Genomic DNA, 5970 nt, shown 5'->3' on the forward strand with positions numbered 1-5970 from the left:
CCGCTGAGCGAGGCTTGACCAAGCTGTTCTTATGTATTCCCCAGGCTGCTGAGTCCTTGCTTTGCTCATTGAAAGATTACATTCAGTGACCCCCTCCAGTGACCTCCCTTCCCCCGAGGGTCACCTGTGTCTGCCTCTCCCTCTGGGTTTTATGCTCACAATTCAAAAAATTATTTTAAGAGCGCACAACCAAAAGACAACCTCTACACTGGACACACATAAGTAGGAATGGGTGCACGTCTCGCTTATGAAGTTTTATATTTATGGATTTATGGGTCAGATCAGGGCCGTGTGTGTGTGAGTGAACTACTGTTAATGTGAGAGGATTGAATCCCTACTATGTAAAGCTGCAGGCTCGAGACCAACCAGGGGAATCTACTGTGTAAGTACTGTATTTATGTGCAGATGAAGGCGTCGGGGCAGATAGAAACCCACTATACGCAGATTTGGGTCTCAAAATAGGTGTGTGTGTGTGTATTCATAGTTATGCTGGCAAAGGCTTTGCTGTGTTTTCTGTTTTTATATTTGGTTATGTGTAATCTCCTTTCTGCTCTAAGCAGCTTTGCCCCAGGGAGGGAGAAGCAGTAAAATGAACAGTTGACCAGGCTGGAAGGACTGTACACTACGGGTGCTTTTGAATGTATGTGACAAAAGTATCGCATAAAAGTATGTTGAGTTCTTAAGTAGATCATTTATCATTACGCCCACTCAAAACAGTGTTTTTTACCCGTGTTTTGCCCTCTGGCACTGGGTAAAACTAGATCAAATAATTTGACTCAAGACTCATGGCTCCACAGTCCTTTCCCCCCAGTGATCTTTTTTGGTGTTAACCAGACCCTGTTTGTTCTCACTGCATGTAATAACAACTATATCCCTGTCAGGTAACCATGTCCTGTTCAGTGTTTATCACCAGGTCGCAGTGTTATCATTCTGTTTTCCAGCAGGGATCAGGCTATAATGTGCTCTTTACCTTTTATGTCACCATGTTTCAGTTTATTTCTCTTCCCCCGGAGGCTACTGCTTTAATTTGCCAGAAAAAAAAACACACTCTCCACCTCCTGCCATCTCTTTGCCCTCGGCTGAAAAGAGTCATTCCATCACCATCCCATAATCCTCCAGGAGTAAAATTATCCCCCTGACCCCCATTTGCTGCACCCACCTCCCCAAACATGTCATACAGATGTAAAAGGAGAGGAAATATTTACCCTCACTCAGCAGGAAATGTATGTGCATGGGAGAAATTATATATCGTGGATATAGTTTATATTTGTGTGTCAATACACACATTCTTTATCTTCTTCCAGGCATGCTTATGTGTGTGTTTTCATGCGTGTTATGGTTGTATTTACGTGTGTACACCAGATTTTTTTCTGTGTGTGTGTGTCGGGGCTATAAGTGGTTTAGCGTCGCCCCAAGGCTGCTCATAATCTACCCAGTCCCACCACTCCCCAGGGGTTGCAGTTTCATACGGGTTGCCATTACTGTAGTGAAACCCCCCTTTAGGGGATTACAGTGCTGTCTCGTGCTCTGGGCACTGAGTTGATCCATCGTCTGCTGACTGTATTTAAGCACTCACTTAATGTGCTAATAGCGTTAGACTGGGGAGACGCTGCAGAGCTTTTAACTTTCATCTTCTCAAGCTCTTTGTCTGTTAGAAATGCTGATTTCATGGCTGCCGGCTTAAATCCATTGCTAATCACTCACAATCAAAATATTAAGTAAGGTTTTGGATATAGTGGACTTGTGTGCGTGCAAGTGTTCATGTGTGTGTAGCCAAGGCACTGTGAAGCATTCACTGGGCCCCAGTCACTGGGTTGAATCTCCTCCAGCCAGTGGGGTTGATTGTTTCTCTGCACATTTTGGGGATCACAGAGCACGATGGAGGGGTGGAGTGGGAGTACATTATCTTTCTCTTTCAGAGTTCCTGGGTTTTCCAAGTGTGTGTGTGTGTGTGTGTGTGTGTGTGTGTCTGCACGATTAAGCATGTGTTCTCCATAGGCTGCTATTGGGTTGCTAAGCAACCCTGTGTCTGCACATTGGAGTGGGGGTGGGAAGGGAGAGAAGCACACAGGTCAACAGAGACAGACACTCACAAGCATCGCTGCCTCTGATTGGACACATCGGTGCCCCTGATGAATGATGCTGATCATTATCATGCCTACTGGCTGTAGGCCTGAACTGTGTTGGTTTCTCAAAGTCCACTCCCTCCCTCCACAGAAGGTAAAGTCCATTTATCTGTATAACAAACTGTGCCTGAGATTCTACTTCTCTTACACACTGGATTTATTTTGGTCTGATATTTGTGACCTGTTTTGTTTAATATATGCGAAAGACATTTTACTTTCCCACAGACACTTATTGTTTCTGTGCTAGGAGGACACTCACTTCTCTCCCACATATAATCATCTCTGATCATCTTCTGATTCTCAAAGACTGCAAGACAATAATTCCACCTTGTTCTCAAATTTTTCATCATGCATCTGGAGAAAAACTAAAATCAGTCTACATGGGAGAATCCTGTGTACCTTTTGTGTATTTTCTTGAGACAAGATGAATGTGGGTTAGCTTATGTCTTTTTAAATCATTATTAACAGGTAATGTTTTAAATGTTGTTTTAATTTATGCTTATTTTTTGGTAAGGTTGCTTTGATTTGTAACTAGAGATTCTGTTTCACCTGTGCACAGGTACGTGTATAATTTGTTTATATTAATACAATCAGGGCCGTAAACTCAGTTTATACACTACTTTGAGTTTACTCATCTATTTTCAGATCAACTATCAATCAATGAGGGTAAATGTATTTACCACTACAGCCCTGTTTACCACTGATCTGTGAACAAACATGAGTCATTGGTGATTCACTTTTTTCACTTCATTTTGAGTCTTTTTTTGTTAGATTTACCAGTTTTCTCAGTTACTCCTCACATTTTCACCAGAAAAAGCAGCAGATCCTCAACCAAGAGTGTTGTGTTCTCTCCATGTCTGACTCGGATGTAAAAAAGAACCAAACAAAGATATCACTATTGTCCCCAGCATCTCTACTGAAGGAGATGATGTGAGGACACAACACAGCTCAAATTCACTCCAGGGCAACGCTTCCAAGTGACGTTGGGGATGGTGGATGGTCACGCTCCACTGTCACCAAGGTAACAGGACCAGTCCGTGGCCAAGCCTTCACGGCTGAATGGCACGGTCGCTACGGGAGACAGCCCCGGGACTGCTGTCACACAGGCCCAGGGTCAGGCATGGCAGGTTAACAAGGACAAGCTGAACTAGATTTACTGTATCTGGACAAACCTGACACATGCAGGGCCAATGATGGTGATTGCTGTGTTAAAGTGATTACTATGATGATGAGGATTTTACAGTGTGAGAGTGAGGACAGGTAGAGAGTCTGACTGTGTGTGTGTGTGTGTGTGTGTGTGTGTGTGTGTGTGTGTGTATGTCACTGTAACTGCTGGGTCTTGGTTCACTTGATTTTTCTAGCACAAGGATTGGATTTTAAGACAACATTTAAATGGAAACAGCTAACCTCTGATGATTGATTTTCATTTTGTACAATAAAAACGTTAAAAAAAGGTTTGTTTCATCCAAAGTATAACACGTTTGTTCTCTGTGGTATCAAGCCATGCACGTAGTTTTTTTTTTTGCCTTGCTTTTGTATTATGTTTTTGATTTATTTATTTATGAATTGAATGAATTTTCTTTGTGGAAAACTAGATTTATCAAATTCAACAGCAGCCAGAAAGGGAGAATCGTCACGTAGCATAGCTCCATGGAGCCTATTTAACTTGTTTCACTTTATTGATTTGTTTTCTCAGCCTGCAAATGTGCTGTTTGGTTTAGGCTCACTTCCCTCATCAACCCTGTTTTATCCGCTTTCAGCTGACAATCTCCATGCACATGAGCTACCTGCCAGCACAGGATGCAGACACAACAGCTGGTGAAGAAAGTTAAACATGTAGCATTGTCTCCTCATGGGTTGCTTTAGGATGAGCCAGAGCTAAAAGGTCAGAGAATACTGCTGATGGACTGTTTTCTAACACGTTAGCCATAGCAGTGTTATAAAAAGTGTTGTATAAAATATATCAAGATTGTTTTGGACGGTTTTTTCTACCCCCAAAATGGCCAGAAATGGATAGTAATAGATGTAAGTTGGTTCTGTTTGTTTCTGTATGACAGACTGCCTCTGAATGGCTCTCTGTGGGTTAAATATTCGGACAGGTGCTACTTCTGGCTAAATGCTAACCCTTGATGTCCCTGCAGGTGTTTTCCATCAACTGTCAAAGGAAGAAAGACTGATGGAGGCTCAACCATCTAAAGATAAGTTTCTGGATTTGGGATATTTTATTGATTGTATACATTATATATATTATTATATCTTTCATGCCACATTATGACAGTATCATAACCTGGCATGGAACATATAACAATGTAATATATATAATATATGTACCTATTCCCATTTATTCAGATGGTTAAGGTGAAATTTTATTGTTTTAGTGAAGCTTAATATGATTTTTGATATTGATTAACCTATTCCTATTCTTATTGTTAAAATACATTTGTTTTTAATCTAAATGCCATCACAAGTTCGGAGAGTCCAGTGTGAGGTCTTTAAACTGTATGTGTGCTTGATAAATTACCTTAACGCTTAATGGATTACTAAAATGATTGATGATTACATTTTTTTTTATAACTGACTAACCTCTTCACCATCACAAATCTCCATTTTTAATTGAGTGAAAAACAAATCAAACAGGAACATTTCAAAATGAACATTTAACTTTACTTTATGGGAGCACATACGCAATATCTAAATGTGTCTTTCTAGCTTTAGCCAATAGTTATAATAGATATAAAAGCAAAATTAAAGAATAAAAACATTTTCGCATTTCTCACCTCTGCCTTTCTGCTTTGGGTTTGGCAGAAGGGTCAGATCTTACACTGATGGGACCTTTAGTAAGAGCTAAATACCAAACCTTATGGGGTTCATGGATTTAACCAGAGGGGGATTTTTGGTGGCATATGGTTGGGGGTGAATTGGTGTAGACGTGCAGGAAGAACAGTAGCTATATATTGGAAAACAGTGGGTGGGCTTAGGAGAGCTTGGTGGTGGATGTTAGGCTGGTGGGGGGCAGTTAGAAGGGCAGATATGGCAGTGCTGTGTGGAGCATTGCCCATCGTTGGTAAGCAACGGGTGGGGGGAGGGCGATGCTGGCAGTCTCGGAGTAAGTCAGATAAACAGCTCTTCTTGTTCCCTGCTGTGGGGGGGTTTAAAGCCTGGTGGCAGACAGCCAGTACCAGTGATGGCACCAACTGTCACTGGCAGCCCCTCACTCTCTGCTGCCACACGGGCTGAAGCCTCTGTGTGTGTGTGTGTGTGTTGTGGTTTTGAACATTACGTATTTCTTACCATTAGTAGTAGTGTATGAAAGCCCTTAAAAAAAAAAATGCTGATTCACTCTAAATTTAATTAGGGATTTTTCCTGATATATTATTACTATATTATGTAATCACTTTAATTAATTTAATTAATAATTCAAGTCCATTAAATAAACAACTAATTGCAAAGAGTGGGGTGGGTGGATTTTTTGAATATGGATAACCAATAGGCGAACGTATGGACAGAAAACTAATCCCACCTTGTATTAATAATTTGCTTAGTCACAAAAATAAATTCTAACTCTAACATCTTACATTAACTTCTGTTGCTCACACAAAGAACTAAAAACATTGGAAACAGCTAGTCCAGTAACAAAATTCTGCGTATAGAAACCTCTAATTCCTTAATTACACGTTTCATTTGTTTGTTGAGTTTTTTGGTGTTAGTAGAGTATTGCCGCTGTTTATGCAGTACAGGACTTCCTGATACCAAGATGGCCCGCAATTGCTCACACGCATGCCATATTGCCTTCTACTGCCCCACCAGCTACTCCCCCCCAAGTTCCTAAGCCCACCATTTCCAA

This window comes from Morone saxatilis, unplaced genomic scaffold (assembly GCF_004916995.1).
Source record: "Morone saxatilis isolate NCDOM2014 unplaced genomic scaffold, NCSU_SB_2.0 Contig22, whole genome shotgun sequence".
Taxonomy (NCBI): domain Eukaryota; kingdom Metazoa; phylum Chordata; class Actinopteri; family Moronidae; genus Morone; species Morone saxatilis.